The 20,907-nt window shown below is 43.6% G+C and overlaps 1 protein-coding gene across 2 annotated transcripts in view; it reads left to right on the top strand.

Annotated features, from left to right (window-relative positions):
- sema4c (sema domain, immunoglobulin domain (Ig), transmembrane domain (TM) and short cytoplasmic domain, (semaphorin) 4C) overlaps positions 1-20,907 on the top strand; it is a 128,377-nt gene that overhangs the window by 34,127 nt on the left and 73,343 nt on the right. Inside the window, exon 2 of one of the 2 annotated variants that reach the window (XM_074637245.1) lies at positions 9,686-9,822. The exons of the other annotated variant lie outside the window; for it this stretch is intronic. The gene's annotated coding sequence lies outside the window, so the exon portion shown is untranslated. The remainder of the gene's footprint in view (positions 1-9,685; positions 9,823-20,907) is intronic. 2 annotated transcript variants of the gene reach the window in all.

Genomic DNA, 20,907 nt, shown 5'->3' with positions numbered 1-20,907 from the left:
TTAATGACGGCAAAGATATGGCATCAACGGGAATCGGAGGCTGAGGCTGCATTCACACCACATCGGGCGTTACGGCGAAAACTTCCCATTCATATGAATGTGTGTAGTGCGTTTAACCTGCGGTGGTGGGGGCCGCCGCGAAAAGTTGACACAGAATCACTTTTAGAGAAACCCGAGGTCACACTGCGGTGGTCAATCACGTAACCGCCGATCTGGAACTGAACAGCCCAGTCATGAGGGAACAAAGACGTTAATCATCATGCGGTCGCTTGGTGTTAATGGGCCATTAAGTTGCACTCTCAGACCGCTGCACAACCTTGTGCTAATCGCCTGATCTGTGAATGCAGCCTAAAGGAGCAAAAAAGAGATGGGCTGTTTGTCCAGCTACAAGTTCACAATACACCATGCTTTATTCCCCTGATATTTACAGCTAACACACACTAACACAACTTTCTTTACCTTTCTCTTGATCCAGTCCAGTGTTATTGTCTTAAGTCTCGCTCGGAGAAGTCTCGTTCTGAATTCTTGCGTCGCATCCACATCGTGGAAATCATCTAAATATTCATCCATGACATTGAAAATCTTTTCAATAACACTAAGCTACGCTTTCTGTCCTCCAACTCAAAAACACTCTGCCCAGCGCTCCTCTCTCCAACTCTCACTCGTGTTTCCACCGTTGTCTTCCGTCACCTCTCGCGAGATTTCAGAACTGAAGACTGAAATTTGTATTTCAGTTAAAGGAAACAGTACCTTCAGACCTCAATTTATTTGAAAGTAGTAATAACTAATTTATTTATTTATTTGCCACTCGGGGGTGGGGGGGGGGGGGGCAGCGTAACAAGCTGCAACCACAACCATGATATATTAGCAAACATTTTTTTACACATTCAGCAGACATGAAGCAGCATTCATTCGAGTCGTGTTTCTGGCCACCTGACAAATATAAGTCCAATATTCACTCCATAGACCGATATATAAGAAGTGGACATAGTCACTGTGATGTCACCCATTGCTTTGTGGACTGACATTTTGAAGCCTCGAGTTCGGCATTTTGGCCGTCGCCATCTTGGTCTTCTGCAACCAGAAGTGACACGAGAGGTTGTAGCTAAGTACAACTGAACGCTGAATAAGACATTTTTATGCGACCAAAAACACATTGTGAAAGGGTTAAAGTTCTGAGATGGAAATACAGACAACTCCCAGACCGGACAACGCCGTGGTAGCGACCTGTCAATCGTAAGGTAGCCACGCCCTAAAGAATCCCCTGCTTCATGGTCTATTTGACTCTAAATGAGACCATCATTTACTAAATGAACATCATGCTTTATTGAAGAAGACCTGAAACTAGCGAATGAGACCATAAAGTTATGTTTACAATAGCCAGGTTTCCACCGAAAGGACTTTTAGTCCCTGGAACTACTTTTCCAGGAACTGAAAGCTTCCCTCAGCCCATTGTTTTCTTCGTTTCCTCAGGTCTAAAGACCTGCGAAGATAAGGAAAATTAGTTTGTGAGGCCGACAGCAGAGCTTAACTTTACTTTCAATGTTATCAAACAAAGAGAAATGCTCTCCCCTCGTCCTAAAATGGTCCTAATTCGATATTAGAGTACTTCCTTGTTTATGAATAAAGCGGTACAGTTGAAGCAGCAATGCTGTGTGTGTTTCACCAATCAGCAACGGTCATCCCTACAAACTCCACCCTGAAAGTGCCGGTACTTTCAGTAAGTACTACCCCCTGACCAGGGCCTTTTTGGGAGGTAAAAAGCCCCCATAAAATGTCCCTGGAACTTAATTTAGACCCTGGTCCCTGCAGTTGAAACACAATGAGTTCCTCAAAAGGTTCTTAGCTAATGTTTACTGAGGTAATAAATCAGGTGAGAAGTAGGCTCATTTTCTCATAGACTTCTATACAATCAGACTTCCTTTTGCAACCAGAGGAGTCGCCCCCTGCTGGCTATTAGAAAGAATACAAGTTTAAGGCACTTACGCATTGGCTTCACTTTTCAGACCCGGAGTTGCCCACTGATTCACTCTCTGTTTTGATGTCCACAAAAAGAAAGAAAAAATATCTGTCTCTTCAGTTGCTAAATGCTCCACTATGTTCTCAATAGCTAGCTGCTAACTCTGTCTGCCTGTTGTTTGGTGCTGAGCTGGTAGCGTATAGCGGGGTTTATCGGAGCTTTTTCGCTGAAAACAGACTTGATGAGTCCTGTAAGAGTGAATCAACACAGTAAAGTTGACAGCAGCACTTCTTCAGCATTCACATAATTGTCTGACATTTCACTAGATGAAAAAGTTGACTTGTGTCTTGACATCCGTAAAGAGTAAAGCAGAAATCAGGAGTGAAAGCGGTCCAGTGAAAAGCCCTGTATGGAGGGTTGTATCAGAGGGCGCCTCAGCAGGACGGATTTGTTCGGCTTTACTCCTTTATGAGACAAATATTGGGATAAATCTCCTCACCACCCTGGGCCTTGTTGTGGAAAGGCCAGGGCCCAAGCCAGTGCTTTACCATCACATCCTCCCACTTATGTAAACAGATGTCTCTTACAACACACACACACACACACACACACAGAGAGACCTCCAAACCCATGCACTCACCCCATTCATTTTACAGGGCTTTCCTCATCTCATGCACCTTAAAGCTCCAAAATACTTACACTAATTCAGTTGAATGAACTCTCCGCCCTCCTGTGGTGATTTCATCCCTTTTAGCATTCAAAACAGATCAAACCTTGCGGAGTATACGTGCCTGTGATATAAAGCACTTGTGCGTGTGTTGTGGATATATTGACAAATGTGAGAATTTTCCCTTCCTGCGTGTCTTCCTCAGTGTAGCTCACACACCAGGCGCTGCCCAGTATTTTGTGTCCGTGGCGGCTCCTATGTGTTCTAGCACGGTGAGAATAATAATCAAAGCTCCTCGGCTCAAACCAATATCTGCTGCCAAACGCACCCAACGCAGGCAAACACAGGAAATGAGTGGATGATAGTGGAAAGGTTCCACTGAAAAAAAAAATCTAAATCACATCACTTTATCTGTCGACAGATTCTTGCCGCGGTGCAGAGACAATAGGACTTCAAACCCTCCTGTCGACAATGCCAAAAACTTGGTCGATACATTCTGATTGACTGCAGTGCCAGAGGCTTCGATAGCATCTGCACTGTGGGCTGCAAAGTTTGGAGCTGGCATTTTCCTCTGGTACTGGTAATGTTAGAGCAGTCATGATATATAAATAGCGTAAAGTTTACTAGCCTTCTTAACAATGGGTGCAACCATTCTCCAGTTCAGGAATGAGAAGCTTTGAAGGCAAATAAGCAACTCTTTTAGTTTTAGTCAATTATTCCTTTTTGTGATGATTTTCATAAGTTTTAGTCTGAAGAGGTCCAGCTACACTTGTAGTATATAGAACAACTTTATCATCGGGGTCATGAATATGTTTTTGATCTCACAGTCCAATCAGTCAAAGGCAATCTGGCAACCCTAAAGTTCCTCTTGTTAATGGCTTATAACTGATCTATAGGGTTAGTAAATTATATATTAACATTAAAGCTAGAGTTGGAAATCTTTGTCAAAAACATTTTTCGTTATATATTTGTTGAAATTCATCATCATATCATCACATCCCGACAGCAATCAATAAATCAAATGCTCTGACAAAAACAAATCTGGTATCTGTGGCTATCGCAGCGCCTGAGTCTTCCCCAAGCTGCTAGCTTGACAGCCGTTTGTGCTAACAATATCCATGTTCATTGTTTACATTCATTATGATATGTTTACGTTAATAATAATTGTGAGTGGCTTTGTAGGGGGACTGTCAGTGTTGCCGACTTGGCGACTTTCTCGCTAGTTTTAGGGACTTTTGGAGCTAGTGCTGCTAGCTACTTTCACTGGAAAATAGTTGGCAACACTGGGTTGGGTTTTTCGGTTGGATCATTTTTAAAATCTAGCGTACTCTTGCTAGTCTCTCAACATTACCTACTCTTGCTTTAACGTTAATAAACCTATTAATTACAACTTGGAAAAGGGGTACCGAATTAACATATTCAATTATTGAGAGAATGACATCAGCCATCTCTGTTAAAATGTCATTAGAGTGGTGCAGGAATGAGTCCTAAAACCCAGAAATTACTTAGTATTTTAGCACTTCCGGTTCCCTTGTCTGGAAATCAATGGGTTTTTTTAATGTTTTTTTTTTGTTAGATGTCTGAAATAAGGTCTGTTGTTAACACAAGCTAAAGAGATTTTAACATTTGGTTCTACGACATAAAATACGTCAATAAATACCCCACTCGTGAATTTTGAAGCCGTTCTGTGTCTTAAAAAGGCGGTTGCTAACAAGTAGCTAAATGAGACTATTACTACGTCATCGCACCGACTCGTCCGCCTTTATAGCCTCGTTGTGTATACTCGCGATCATGGTGTGGTTCGTTTATAGCCTTTATAACGTTAGCTTTTTACTTCTGGTGATCATAAGAAACCATAAAAGTGGTGTTCATTTGTGAAGATTATCTTACGGAACCAAACTTGTAAGTATCATAAAAGTTTGTTTGCCACTTATTTTCTGCAATAATCCAAAACCCAATGGGCTTTTTGTCGAAGGAACCCAGGGTGATGCTAACTTCCTGGTTGGCCAACAAAAAAATACGTCATCCCTGGAGCACTCTATAATAATCGTCAAAGCCACATAATATCTCTCAAACCCTATGAAAGGAATGGTAACACAGAGCAGACCCAATATTTCATATACAGGGCAAGCATGACGAAGACAAATGCTGAACCGTCAGCTGTATATCAGTCATTTCAATGGCACATTGAATAATTGATCCTTCAGTAGAATATGGATGGACGACTCCCGTGAGGGATCTCAGCGGCAGTTGACTCTGTCGTGCCTCGTCGCTGATAATGGCCCCAGCAAATGGCGGCCACCTCTAATTTCAGCTTGTAAATCACAACCTGCGAGTAATGGGCTGCACTTAGAGGGGTCAGAGTTTACGACCAAATCACTCGGGACAACAAAGACTGTAAAGTCAGGCTTTGCGGCTCAAGCTCTTTCTTTTTTAAAGTGGTGCGAGTGGCGGTGGTGTTGGGAGGTAGGGGTGGCCCCTCTTAGTCGATCGATTTTTCATTTTTTTATGCTTTTTTCATGACTTATTTCCAAGAAACTTATGAGCACATCTCTGGGAAACACAAGATTTAAAGAGGTGCTTTTGTGTGATTCTTTGTGGAGAAACTAATCGATCAGTCGTCTAAATTGTACGAGTGTTGGTCAAATAAGAATTTCGTTGGTCGAGGACAGCCCTAGTTGGAGGTGTGGGTGGGGTGATAAGGGGGTTTGCAGTTGGCGTTCATTGCTCAGATTTAACTCTGACCTTGGCCAGATGTCCACCAAGACTGTGTGTGTGTGTGTGTGTGTGTGTGTGTGTGTGTGTGTGTGTGTGTGTGTGTGTGTGTGTGTGTGTGTGTGTGTGTGTGTGTCGTCAGCCACGCTTTCGGAGAGTGCTTGGCTCTAATAGGGACTGGCAGGCATTTTGTTGGGCTTTATTGCCACATGCCTCTTCCAATCCTGCCGCTGATTAGAGCTGCCATTACTGGCAGACACACACGCACAACGCACAACGCACAACGCACACTCTTACGAGGCAAACCCACACGCCTTGGCACGCGCTCAAAGCCCGGGCCTTTGCATGCCATTAGCATCCCATTGCGTTGTCTTGTGGCGGCGATCAAACGGGAGCACGGAGTTGTGCTCTCGTCGAGGAAGCGACGGGTACGGTCGTCACTCCGCTCTTATTCTGCTCATCAGGGTGCTGTCAGCAGAGACAATGTCAAATTTGGTGCAAGGCAATTAAAGGCCCGGGCTGTCACAATTGGGCCTGATAGGGGAAGGCTCCTACACATCGACACACACACACTCCGCCACGCTCACACACGACGTGGGTATACAACACATCCTCCCACATCTGCACACACACACACACACACACACACACACACACACGTACATTTACAATAAGCATGCAGGCGATTAGCTCAGAAAGTGCAGGTTTAAACTGTTAGTCATTGCTGATTCATAAGCGGCTGGCTGGCTTCCACACGGCCACTCACTGTGCTGCCTGTCAAACACACAGGCAGCCAGCAGCTGGAGGTGTGTGTGTATGTGTGTGTGTATGTGTGTGTGCAGGTGTTTTTGAAATCCTGCTTTTTAACCAGACCCCTCTACTCCCCCCTTCACTCCACTCCTCTTCCTCCTTTTTAGCCTTGCGTGTGTGTGTTTTGGAAGTTTATGCGAGCACATTGGTTTGTGTGTGGACGTGCATGCATATTTGTGTGTGTGTGTGTGTGTGTGTGTGTGTGTGTGTTTGTGTGGAGCCTTGCAGGCTTTTGGCTGCTGTGTTCTCCTGGATGAAGCCAATGGAAAGCTGAGGTCTGGATGACTTACTTATTTAGGAAAAATCCACCAGAGATGGCCAGTATGCTGCTGTGCTGTCACATAGTCCTGTGTGTGTGTGTGTGTGTGTGGGTTCATCCAGGCCTATAGGTAACGCAGCCAGTGGCCTCAGTAGCAGCAGTATATTTCCTTTTGGAGATATTTTTTTTTTCCTAACAGCCTTTAAAGTTCTTCTGCTGCTGCTGTTAAAGCTTCAGCAGACACGCCGCCGGTTCAGTCCCAGGTGGAGACACTCATCGAAGGGTTAAACGCTCTACCAGAAGCAGTTAACACACATACACGCACATTTTGCGCTCATATGGTGAGTTACTCATAGCCGTGAGGCTCCTCATTAAGTCTAAATTCACTTTCCAGCACATTTAATTAAACTAACTGGATTTTGAAGCTCCTGCCATCAAATAGAGTTTCTGATTTTTTTACCTGCTTTTTTTATTTTCTTCATTTTTGGTGCCCTCTTCCTTTAGAAAAGCTGGTCAGGTTGCAGGTTTCACATTGTCACTGCCCAGTGAAATCCATAAAGGATTAAAAGATCGGGTCGTCACAAAGATTCAAACGGGGTTTGTTTTAGTTGACATTCTGGAGATACGTGGTTTTCACAGGATTTATTTAATTTGTTTCATGTAACAAGGGCATCGTGCCAATCACATACATTTGCCAAAAGTCTAAATTACAGATGTTTTTCAACATTGTTTTTTCTGATTTCTTTTTTTGTGTGAGTTATGTCAAGGTTTGTGGGTTCAATCAATAGAGTCTGATGAACGTCACAGCTTTTCCAGTCGATAGTGCCGAGCCATGTGCACAGAGTGGAGCTGAGTTTCCAGCGTCTAGTTTATCGACGGCGGTGAATGAACTATGATGGTGTCAGAGGTTTCGGTGTTGCCTTTGTGCGCTCCCTCTGTGTAACACTAGCCAGCCCCATACGTTACTGACAGTATCTGCTTGGCCCTCGGCGCTCTCATCGTGATTAGTGAGCCATTGATGTTGACATGAATCTTAGCCTCTACACACACACACACACACACAAACATGAACTACACGCACACACTGGCTGAGACTTGGCAGTTAGTTATGTGATCTGCAGTGTGATCCAGTGAATGTGAGCCTTAAGGGTTCAGGTGTGTGTGTGTGTGTGTGTGTGTGTGTGTGTGTGTGTGTGTGTGTGTGTGTGTGTGTGTGTGTGTGTGTGTGTGTGGCTTCGTATGTCAGAGTGCGTGTTTCATGTGCGTATTAAGACTCAAAACAGCAATTAAATTAGAAAAATCCAGTAAATCTCTGCACATTTTTCACATCGAGTCCAACTTTGGTGAACTTGGCACATGATTTCCTGCCATTGACCAATAGCAACAGGTCTGACCTTTGAGGACACAGAGAGTCTGTTAGCTGTAGCTAATTAGCTGTGTTGCATCATCCACTTTTATATAACCCCCCTTTGTATAATCTGCTCCACAAATGAGGAATGATTTCCAGACAGTTTTGAGCAGAGGTGTGGACTCGAGTCACAAATTTTGACTTTAGACCCGACTTGACAAAATACTTGCAACTGGGCTTGGACTTTAATACCAGTGACTCATGACTTACTTTGGACTTGAGCCTTTTGACTTGAAAATGCTTGATACCTTTCCCCCCAAGCCCAGATATTAAAAAGTGTGTCATTTTGTACACAAAGACGATCAACTGCCCTGTACCAGAGGTAACGCCGACAGCGTCGGAGATGTTGGGTTTATTTGCTTTTTGAGAGATCCTTTAGTGATTTGTTTGGGAAGATGATTTACTCATGGGGGAAAAAACTGAACTTAACAAACTGAATTTCTATTTTTTGTTGTTGAATCCCCGAAAAAGTGGTGTTTTTTTTTTTTGTAGAACTCTGGACTTTTTGGTGAATATTATTGGGACTTTTGACATTTGATTATCTTACACTTAATTCCCCAGATCCACTTTGTTTGAACCAATCCGACAGCATCCAATGTTACTGAGCACCAGTTACTCTGTTGTTAAAATGGCATCACATTTGGTGAAGAGCACGTTATGACTTGTTTAGGACTTAAAACTCAAAGTGTAGGACTTGGGACTTGACTTTGGAGTTGAGTGCAAAGAGTTACTCTGACTTGCGAACAATGACTTGGTTGGAGTCAATGGTGTCAATGGTACGGTACGTTAGCTAACAAGCGTGTTTGACTTGTTTACACCTGGCATTAACGTGCGTCTTGGTGCGTTCGGATCACAAGCGGACGGCTCTAAATACAAGTGTAAACGACCACCAAGACGCATTGCGATCCGATCACTCAAACCACTTGGCGAGGTGGTCTGGGACGCATTTGACCACATGCAGTACCTTTTGTAGTGTAAACGCTAATCTGTCCTGATGTGAAGGACGTAACAGGAAAACACGTCATCAAAGGCGGCAGCTCTTCTTTTATTCCTCAATTTTTTCATCACCAGTTGGTTCTCGAATCACATAAGCTGGCTTTGTCCACGAAGTCTGAAAATGTTATTCAATGTTGGAAATATTTTACACCAAAAACATGATATGCATGGTAAATTCCAGTGTTCGAATTAGCTCCACTCTCTCGTGTCACTTCTTTTTCCCCCCAAAACTCTTCAGTCCACAAACCAATGGGTGACGTCACGGTGACTACGTCCACTTCTTATATGCAGTCTATGATCACCCGAGGCGCATGTTGATGCCAGGTGTGAACAGGGCACCTAGAGAATCAAAGTCATGACGTCACATCTGGGCTCGCCTTTGTTCCGCTAGCTTCTGTAACTCAATGCCGTTTTTCATTCAGCTTTTCTTTTTCTGTCTGAAAGCGTGTTCGTTATTGTCTGTTTTGTAGCTCAGACATATTGGCAGCACTTCTTATTAATATTTGAAACCTTCATGCTTTAATGAAGCTAAACAGCAATTCATTTGTTAGCCTTCAAAACATCTAGAGCTCCCACGAAAATGTACCACTTTGTTTCGTGTTACTGGCTAGCTCACTCGCCAGCTCCAGTAGTTCACCAGCTGTCTGTGTACATCTGAGCAGCACAGATGTTTGTATGTGTGTGTGTGCACTGCTACTCACGAGTGTGTGCACACAGGCTGCCGGGCATTCTCTGAGGGAGACATTAAAATGATTAAAGCAGCCTCGCCAATCTCACATGGACATACATGTGCACGCACACACACACACAAACACTCCACCCCCCCGTCACTCATCACCCCTCTCTTCTTCTTCTCCTCTTCTCCTTTAGCCCAATGTGACCTTCATCTGAGTCAAGTGTCTCTATTCAGCATTCGAAGACGAGAGAGAGGAGAAAAAAAAAAAAAAGCTGAAAGGGAGATCAAGAAGAAGGCGCACCAGACGCGCGAGGGAGGAGAAGAAAAACAAGTAAGAAAGTAAAAACAGAACAAAGGGTGGAGAAGAAAAACAGCAGCATCTTTTCTGCACTCTGAAACCTTCCTCAGCAAACAGCTCTGCTGGCAGACTGAACGAGAGACGAGAACAGAGGAGGAGTGGAGGTGGGGCATGTAAAATGAGCAAAGAATCAAAAGAAATAAGACGGTGAATATGAGAAGGGAAAGGTAAACCATGCAGGAGGGGGAGGGAGGGTGGCAGTTTTCAAAACAGGATGTGGAAATTACAGGCATTTTCAGGTAGTCCTAGAAAGAAATTAGACCGGAGCGAGACAAAGAGAAAGTGGAGAGCGACGCATGAGCCCGGAGATAAGAAAAAAAGCTAACAAAAAGTTGAATTTCAGTAGGATATTGGATTTCAGATTTCAGAGCATTTTGTTAAGAAAGATGCTGAAGGTTATGAATGTGAGAGAGTGCGTGTGCGTGTGCGTGTGCGTGTGCGCTCGCACCTTTTTCCTCATTGTGTATGTGCGAGTGAAAGCGAGACGGCCATATTTCGCCTGAAGGGTAAAAGTGGAAAACAAGGAAGAAAGGAAAGAGGAGGGAGAGAAGAGAAATTTATGGATTGCAGCACCGCCACTAGCAAAGTGAATATGACAGGCCGTGCACAGAATTTAAAGTTTAGGCTTACTGAAAATGAATTTCATGGTTTGTGTTTATTGTACTCAATCATCGTTTACCTCATAGTCTGAAGTTTGAGTCTAAATGCATCAAAATAGCGATTAATCGCAGGATTGTCCATAGTTAATTGCAAATGAAATGCATATTTTTGTGTAAAATGTACCTTAAAGGAGATTTGTCAAGTATTTATTACTCTTATCAACATGGGAATGGGCAAATATGCTTGCTTTTTGCAAATGTATGTATATATTTATGATTGGAAATCAATTAACAACACAAAACAATGACAGATATTGTCCATAAACCCTCATAGGTACTGCACTTAGCATAAAAAATATGCACAAATCTTAACATGGAAAGCTGCAGCCCAACAGGCAACAACAGCTGTCAGTGTGCTGACTTGACTATGACTTGCCCCAAACTGCATGTGATTATCATAAAGGGTTATGGCTAAAAAGGATCCGTCTTGTGTAAGTATGACGTCACGTTCTCGTTGTAATCGGAGCGACTGGGGGGAGGGGGCTCGGAAGGGATTGGATGCCCTTCGCAGGGGGAGAGAAGACTGTCGTATTAACGTTGTAAAACAGACGGAATCATGCAGGTTCACGAGAAACTCCTTCAGACCCAGATCCGGCTTCCCAGCAGGAGGCCTCGGCGTCCGGCTGAAGCAGCTCCTCCGGTCCACGCTGGGACACAACACCGACATCACGCTGCTGGAGGCCCAGGGCCGTAGTGCTGGGCCAGCTGGAGGGAAAGGGAAGCACGGGAGAACCAGAACCAGGACTGCACGGGGCAGACTGTCAGATCCTGCTGCAGTAAAAAAAAATTCTAAAGGGACTGTGGTGCTCGGATGACTAGCGCTTTTGTCCTTAGGGACTGCCAAAATCAACACAAAATGATAATAAAATAAAGATAATAAAAATGAATCTTAACATTGAACTTGATTCATTACTAGAACCTTAATCTGAAACAAATTACTGCAGAGGTTAAATACATGAACACGAACTCTCGCAAACACATTCAAACTCTCGCGAGAGTTTTACACAAGACTGATCCCTTCTAGGCATAACCGTAAAGGGGAGACTCGTGGGTACCCATAGAACCCATTTTCAGTTTTGATCGTTATTTAACCTCCTTCTTGACAAGTTAATCTGACATAGATTCCTTAGATTTTTCTAGTTTCATATGATACCAGTATCTTCACTCTTTAAAACCGAGCCCGCTACAACCTAAAAATCACGTTAATGCGTTAAAGAAATTAGTGGCGTTAAAACGTATTTGCATGAACATGTTATTATCGCGTTAACTTTGACAGCCCTAATCAAATTATATAATACAATTTCCACTTTTTATTATATTTACATTTAATTTGAATAATTGAAAATAATTTGAATTTGTGTGAAGTTTTTCTTAGTTTACCATCATTTGAAAGCACAATAACCAGTTTTAATTACTACGTGCTGTGTGCCACAGTAAGTGTAGCAACCCCGGCTCTTACACAGCTAAACTATACTCATAGAATCGTGGGTTGTAATCCATAATCGACACTCCATTGTGCTCCCTTTACTTGTGTGCCCAAGCCTGTGCCCTTGTCATAGCAGGACGCTGGATATCAGTCTTTCATATGTGATATGTGTGTGTGTGTGTGTGTGTGAGAGTGTGTGTGTGAGAGCGTGTGTGTAGTAGATGGCCATCTCGTTTGATGAAGGGCTCACTCATTTACAATCGCTTGTCTGTTTGATCGAGCGACAGGGAACTCCGGCAGACTTCAGTTAATCATTTGTATCCACATACAGAATACAGAGGGATGCACTTCTTAAACACACACACATATATATACCGTGACGACAACAACGACGGAGCCGCGCACACGCATTCACACACAGAAGCGTGAAAAAACAGCCTCGGGCCACGTTACTCTATTCCTCATTGCAAGTGTGTGTGTGTTTCTCTCTCTCACACACACACACACACACACACACACACACACACACACACACACACACACACACACCGTCACAATGCACTTATCCCTCACTCTCTCGAATAATTCTGGATGTCTCTCTCTCTCTATCTGTGTCTCTCACAGTGTGTGTTTATCTCTGTGAGGATATTGGGTGACGTTCATAAATAGCTTTTCTCTGACAGGGTGCAATCACTGATGGCTGAGAGATGGGGAGGAGGAGGGAGAAAGGAGAAGTAGTAAGGGGGGAAATCACAGTGAAAGGAGGGAGTTGGGGAGGATGAGGAAGAAGAAAGAGAGGAAAATGCAAGAAAAATGTAGGTGGACGTGATGTCCATCAAGGCTGCATGACAGGTGTCAGGTATCGACAGATGAATGTACTGCATGTGTAATACAACAAGCTACTGAATTCCCAAACAGCAGCCGAGACCTTTGCATGCATCAGCTGCAGAGACAGAGAGACAGGCCTTCGTTCCTAATCTTGCTTTTTTTTGTTGTTGTATATTTTATCATATTTTAGTGACACGACTCCCCGTCTCCCTGCAATGATGTTTCACATTAAAACACTTACTTACCAGAGCCTCAGAGGGCATACAGTAATCCCTCTGTTTCCTGGTATGCTGTTAATGTTCTACAGGAAGTGTTGAGTTTCAACCACCACCAATGTCTCTTTACATTTCTGTTTGTGTGCGGATAAAACAAAATAATGAGACACCGTTGTTAATTAATACAATTTAGTAGGGGTGGGATCGATTCACCTATGTATCATGATTTTTTTTTTTACGATTTTGAAATAGATTTTTTGATGCCAGAATCGATATATTTGCTTCATTTGAGTCTATGCAGAGGTAGAAGGAAGTTACCGCTTTTGTCGTTGTAGTCTGAGTAACGTGACGTCATATCCGTTCCGTATCCGTCAACCAAAACAAACCACAGCGAGCCAAAACGAGAAAGCAGAAGTCGGCGGAGGGTCTGCGTGGATACGACCTGCACCCTCACATGTTAAATCCAAAGTGGATTGTATAAAGAGAACGGAGCTGACTGGAGAGCTAGCGACGGACTTGGCGAAATTAGCGGATGTATACACGTGTGACTACGTCCGGTTTTCAAAATAAGGTGTTAACAAAGGGAACTGTATATACAAAATACATATATGGAAATAAGCTTGATTGGATTATATTCACTGGAAGTATAAAACATTACATGTCTTTTATAAATTAAAAAGAAAATACCACTAATTTGTGAGGAAAATGGCTTTATTCTTTGATTTTTGGGTTGCTGGAAAAATTTAATAAATAATGACTGATGTATTTGACCTCGGGACATCTCGGACTACATATATGCTGAAAATCAAACATTTTAACATGATTCAACTTTTTCAAAGGTCTAGATTTTAAAAAAAGTTAACAAAAATCACAATAAATCGTAGTATCAAACTCAACTCATATCAAACATAACTCGTTCCAATTGTGTGTTGACAACTTTCTTTTTGCTTTGGTTTTCTTTGGTGTTCCAAATCACATACTACTTTGTCATAACATTGCGCCTTAAACTTTGACCATCTTGCTCGTACGTATATCTGCTGCGCAGAGGATTGTGGGTCCGAATAGCAGAATATGCAGTAGTAGGACATCCTGGTATTTTTGGAATACTGCATTTGACATACTATGTATTGGGACATACTAAATCTTTTTCTGGCACACTAAATAGTATGTTAATATGGGTACTGGGACGCACAGTTTGTGTTCACGGTTAGCGCTGCTGTCTATGACACTCAACACTTCCTGTAACGTTTCACATTAAAAGCCTTCCAGCTCGGGGCGCCCCTTTAGCTCACTTGGTAGAGCGGGCGCCCCATGTACCAAGGCTCAGTCCTTACTGCAGCGGCCCGGGGTGCAAATTCGACCTGCGGCCCTTTGCTACATGTCATCCCCCTTTCATAACTATTACTGTCACTATCTAATGAAGGTGAAAAGACCAGAAAAAAATCTGGAAAAAAAGCCTTCCAGCTCAAACTTGTAATGTGAAGCAACGATAGCATAACTACTAAAAAAAAAGAAACCCAGAGCAGCATAGTGACGAGCATGACATGTTGTGCTGATGGAATTAGTGCTGCGGTATAGTACATAATGTTGAAATGCTTTTAGGGTTGTTAATCACATCAGCCATTATTTCCCTTTGAGATTTACAGTATATTAACTTTGTTGCAGTAAACATTCAGGAGGCCTCTGCTGCCAGTTGTGAGTATATTGACACACACAAGCGAGAGATGATGCTCGCTCAAGTGTCCTGGCACATATGGACTCCCCCTCCGTCACGTTTGATGAGGCGACCGAGCGTGAGCCTGCCGCATCTCGCATTCCTCCGTCCTCTCTCTCTCTCCAGCCAGCAGCAGTCCTTGTCTCTCTATCGATCCCAGCTTATCTTCCCGTAAACCTGGACCTCTTTTCTCTCCTGCTCGCCTCGCCACCTCCTATATACCCTCCTCTCCTTCCTCCTCATTGCTTATCGACCAGCCCGCGTGTTCAACAAAGTAGAGAGCAGGCAGCGGTTAATGTAGAGCCTGGGCAGGAGGAGCGCTGCTCGCGGGCCCGCGTATCGTCTTTCCCTCCTAATGGTCCCAATCAGGCTCTAATAGACCCCGGGTTAGAGCGCCGAGGAGGCCCCACCACTCTCTTCTCACTCCTCTCACCTTTCACAGCTCCTCTCTGTCTCTTCGACAAATATCTGTCTGCACCGCGCCGCATGTCTGCCAGGTGCATTTTTAGCTGATGACCGTCGATTTCGCTAACTGATCCGATAGCTGTCGTTGGCAGATTTTTTTTTTTTATATATATATATATATATATATACATTTATTCATCCAAGCAAGGATTTGCTTCTGCTGAGTATGCACACGCTTCTTCAGCAATGTCCTGCTTTGCATTTTTACAGTAAATGCACATTCATTCCTGGGAGCTGCCCAGTACAAACCACAGTCTGCTAATTTTGGCCACTGGGAACTGCCCAGCACCAGAAGCACGACTCTTTCATTGACTACAGACTTCTCTCAGTCACTGAGCACATTGCATGTAGCTGGGTTAAGTGCCTTGCTCAAGGGCACTTTCTTTATTAGTAGTTGTTGAGTCAGGGGAAAGTGTCTCTCCATGATATTTTCCTTTACAGCCTTTGCTTGCCTTCCAGGGATTTCAATGGCTTATGAATGAAAAGTGAAACAGCAAAGTAAAAGAATAAAAGTGCAAGCGTATAATCCCCATGGGGGATGGAGGGTGGGGGGGGGGGGGTCACCACCATTTTTGTCATGACCAGTCAAATGCCTCCAAAAGCTGAAAGCTAATGTTCTCCCCTCGATATTCAGTGTTAAATCAACTGTAAAACACAGTGGATGCTCACTGAGCTGCTCCTGCTTCATGTTGGTGTTCGTGTGAACCAGCGGCAGTGAACACAACACAGCTGTGCTCGTGGCTTGTGAGCATGTGCCAGAGTTATTCTGTATGCTCCGCACGCCTCGTGCAGTTGATGACTCTCACAGGTGTGCTACACAGGTACAACACCGTTTGTTTAAATCATGACATCACTGACGCACATGTTACCCATAAACCAGTGTGCTGCTGCTCTTGATGATCCCATCTGGTCGATTGTTTTTCAGTTATAATGGGGTCTTTTGAAAACTGGGTGTGTTGTTGATTTGTTTAAACTGTGCTGCTGTGAGCCTTTAGTGCTTTATTTGAATTAGCCGATGGTTGTTCATTACGATGACCTTAAAGGATTGGAAATATATGTGAATATACCGTACATATTTATTTATTTTGAGGGTTCCATCTATCCACTCTTAACTTGGTTGGTCCCCCATATAGACTGTATATAAGAAGTAGACGTTGTCTACATCACTCATTGGTTTGTGGTCTGCAGTTTTGAAGCCTCAAGTTCAGCATTTTGGCCACCGCCATCTTGGTTTTGGGCCATCGCCATCTTGGTTTTTGTCCATTGCCATCTTGGTTTTTGGTCATTGCCATCTTGGTTTTTGGTCGTTGCCATATTGGTTTTTGGTCGTTGCCATCTTGGTTTTTGGTCATTGCCATCTTGGTTTTTGTCCATTGCCATCTTGGTTTTTGGTCATTGCCATCTTGGTTTTTGTCCATTGCCATCTTGGTTTTTGGTCATTGCCATCTTGGTTTTTGGTCGTTGCGATATTGGTTTTTATCCATTGCCATCTTGGTTTTTGGTCATTGCCATCTTGGTTTTTGGTCATTGCCATCTTGGTTTTTGGTCGTTGCGATATTGGTTTTTGTCCATTGCCATCTTGGTTTTTGGTCATTGCCATCTTGGTTTTTGGCCGTTGCCATCTTGGTTTTTGTCCATTGCCATCTTGGTTTTTGGTCGTTGCCATCTTGGTTTTTGGTCATTGCCATATTGGTTTTTGGTCATTGCCATCTTGGTTTTTGGTCATCGCCATCTTGGTTTTTGGTCGTTGCCATCTTGGTTTTTGGCCATCGGCGTCTTGGTTGTGGCCGTCGTGGTAGCAACCTGTCAATCACAAGGTAGTCACGCCCTTAAGCATCCCCTGCTTTATGGTCTATTTGACTCTAAATGGGACCATAATTTACTAAATGAACATCATGCTGTATTGAAGAAGACTTGAAACTAGCGATTGAGACCATAAACTCATGTTTACAATGTTTACTGAGGTAATAAATCAAGTGAGAAGTAGGCTCATTTTCTCAAAGACTTCTATACAATCAGACTTCTTTTTGCAACCAGAGGAGTCGCCCCCTGCTGGCTGTTAGAAAGAATGCAAGTTCACTTCTCAGACCCAGAGGTTACTGCCTGGTCTTCCCCAGTGTCTTCGCTGAAATGTCTATAATTGTCCCTCATTGCACAGTAAACTTGTGTCGACACACAATTGCAGCAGTTGCATTAGGTCAAAGAAAATAAAAAAATAAAACATGAATAATGATGATGATGATCAGAAAGCAGCTCAGGTCCAGTTTTAACCATTTACTTCAATAGTAAGACACATTACAGTTTGGGGGATGTGGTCCATGTGATGTTCAGGGATAATGTGAACAAGCTTCACACAGACTGTCCCTGAGCTCACAAATCCCACTGCAGAGCCTGAGATACACAAAGTCTGATTACCCTTGAACGCATATTGAGAGAAACATTCTAAATTCAGATGAATCTAAATGCTAATACGGCAGGCGGCTCGGGAGGCGGAAGGAGTTAAATGTGCTGAGAGCAGGTAACGGTGTCGCAAGCAAGATTGCAGTGCTCAGTGTCGATGCATGCAGGATGAGTGTCTATATGGACTATCTAGTGTAGGTTGCGGCCATAATATGTGTTTGGACTGTAGACTGTATGTCTAAATGGATGACGCGTTTCCACACTTCCTCCCACTGTACAAAAGTGAAGCCAAAATAACTTATTAAAACCAAACTTATCAGAAAAATGGAACACTTGAACATACATCAGCGTGATCAGAACTACCTAAAATGACAGAAACCATCTTTGCGAAAAATGTATTTGACGTGTACTTTGACTTTTTATTTGACCCATCCACCAACATGGAGGGGGCGGGATTTATGACCCATACTGCAGCCAACCACCAGGTGGCGATCGAGACATTTGGCTTCACTTTTGGGGAGCCGTCATGTCGTCCATCATTATATACAGTCTGTGGTTTGGACGGCATATGGAACATGTGGCTATAAAACAACTTCCAACTTCTGCAAGACTCCTTGGAAAGCTGCAAAACAAAATAAATATATAAATCCGCCTCAGACGAAAAAAGAACTAGTTGGTCGAGTCTCCTCCCTTCGATGCTGTTTTTCCTCCACCGGCTGTCATTCTTTTCATCTCTCTGTTAGTGTAATCCTCCCTCCCTCCCCACCTGCTTGCCATTGAGGTGTGTGGGCTGTTTCTATAGGAGTCCAGCTAGGTGTAACCTTTCTGCCCCGTGGCACCTCACTGGGATCCAGGGCTCCGGGCTCAGCGTGAACTCCTGAACTCTCCCCGAAAGAAAAGCACAAAGAGCCGAGCTGAGGAGAGGGGAGAGGACAGAGAGAGTGGGAGGGAAAAGCGAAAGAGCGCTACCGGACGGACAATTAGCCCCCCTAGGAGCGTAGTAGGCGGTCTCCCCAAGCCAGAACGCACTGTGATTGTTCCAGAGACTGGCAGCCAGAGTGAAACCAGAGCGAGAGGGAGAAAGAGTGTGTGCGCGTGGGCGTGTGTGTGTGTCATAGCGTTTTGCATTCACACGCCCAGCGGTTGTTGTTCCGAAATGAGACAGTACGTCGGGCGCCCGCAGGCGTCAATACGACCATTTCTATTATTCAGAGCTGATTACAGCGCTAAATCGTACAGCGGTGAATGCTTTTTAATGAGCTTTGAAATACAACAGAGAAAGTTTGTCAGCTTTTTTGTTTGTCTGAATCTGGCCGGCGGGGGAAAGGAGCATATTTGCCGGAGTGATTTGATTAGTGCGCTGGTGTGTGAGGAGCAGGTTGCAACATATGTGAGTGGTGAGATTGGAGATGTGTCTGAACGGACACGTGATAAAGCATTCTTTTATGTTTTCTCTGTGTGTACAGTGTGCGATGACCCACATAAATGTGCGTGTGAATAGATGTGTGCATATGTGAGTATGTAGTAGTCCATATATAGCGTGCAGCAATTATATTCAGTATGTAAATATACACAGAAAAAAGTACTAGTCTGTGTGTGTGTGTGTGTGTGTGTGTGTGCTGCTGATCGACATGTGATTACATGGTGATCATGGAGCAAGCAAACACACACTTATGCATGTGTATTGATGAAAGGTCAGAGCGAGCGCTATATCCCAGCATCCCCCAGGCCTACACACGGGGCAGGCAGGCAGGTCGAGGCAGGGCAACACTGCGCACGTGAGGTTTCACCATTTCTCACTGCACTCGTGTGCGCACATCAGACACAACATACGCCGGGATGACAGCACAAGGTCGACCAGAGAGAGAAAAAAGGGGGGAGGGAGCCCTAGATAGAGAGACCGAGAGAGAGGAAAACACAGACAGTGTGTCTGCTCGCACGTACCTAACCTGGTTAATGTCGGCTTTCTGAGCTAATCTCATTTCTTACATCTCAAGCAAACGCAAAACCTGGTTTCCACAATCAGGTTAAAGGCTTAAGAGAGATCTGGTTAATGTATCTAGATGGTGAATCTCGTACTGATGTTACTTACATTCTTACTGGACTGTATCCCATAAAATTACACTGAGAAAAGCCACAACTAACCACTTAGCCTAACCTCCAGTCTACAGTATGACCACGATTATGGACTTCTACTTAATTCTGACAAATACAAAATAAATTAGCTTGATAATCAGACTGAATTGCTATTTCCGTGTTCATGTTAACAGTTTACTGTTTTGGGGTTATATTGTTCCAACCAATCAGTAATAACTGACATATATGTCTCGTCATTTTAGTCCAAAAGGAAGCTATAAACATTTAACTTAACTTAAAGGTGCTAAATTTGATTATTAATATAGCAGCAACTATTTGCTATGTAAAGATATAGAGGAGTAATGTCTACCTAAGCAGAGAATGAAGTCACTCTCTCCCTCAGTGTGTGTTGTAATCAGAGCTTCTCTGTGCTTTGTTGACATAGCCGGGCCAGCCGCGCATGCCTTTTAGTGCATGATCCCACTAGCTAGCTCACGGCCGATGTTCTGCACTGCTCTCATACGGTGGTTACAGTAGATAAAACCATCCCAACCAACATTGTCGCCACAGAAGTGTAGCACCCACCCTCCACTGTTAGCTCTGTCAGCAGTGTTGCCTCTATTTTCACTGTTAGCACCGTTAGCTGCGAGCCACCGGCTCACCGTCGCCATGTTGAGAGTCGTTGGGAGGCATAGAAATGCTGTCAATCTCATGTTTAGCATATTTAACTGCTGTCACGTTGATCAAATAAATGTGTTGATTTACTGTAATTTGTTATTTAGTCAATTTACATCATCTACAGAACTTTAGATTTTTGATTTATGAGGATTTATGTGTCAATATATCATGAAATAGGTTTTAAAAATCATATTTCAAACTGGAAACCGGGTTGAAAGTTTCAGAAACAAGAGTTCTACCAGTAGCGCATGACCAGATCTGCTCATTTTACTGATTAGCACCTTTCACCAGAGGCTGACAGCCTACAGAGCGAAATTAGCTGCTGTAGTGATTGGCTGGAATTAAAACCATAGGCCTCCTGGGCACCGGGTTGAAAAGCAATGATTAGAAGCATCTGTGAACAGAAAAATACTCTCCACTCGAACTAGTGAAATTCTTTGGGGTTGGTTTTCAGCTCTTTGAGGTAGATAATGATGGCTGCAAAGGGATTTCATAGAATCAATGAGATACGCCTCAAACATTGTTGATGTAGCTATCTGGTTAGCAAACAGCTGCTATTTACACACCAAGCAGATCAGAGCAACATAGCTGATGAAT

This window comes from Sebastes fasciatus, chromosome 6 (genome assembly GCF_043250625.1).
Source record: "Sebastes fasciatus isolate fSebFas1 chromosome 6, fSebFas1.pri, whole genome shotgun sequence".
Classification (NCBI taxonomy): domain Eukaryota; kingdom Metazoa; phylum Chordata; class Actinopteri; order Perciformes; family Sebastidae; genus Sebastes; species Sebastes fasciatus.
Note: the sequence above shows the minus strand (reverse complement) of the source record. Positions and strands in the feature narration are given on the sequence as shown.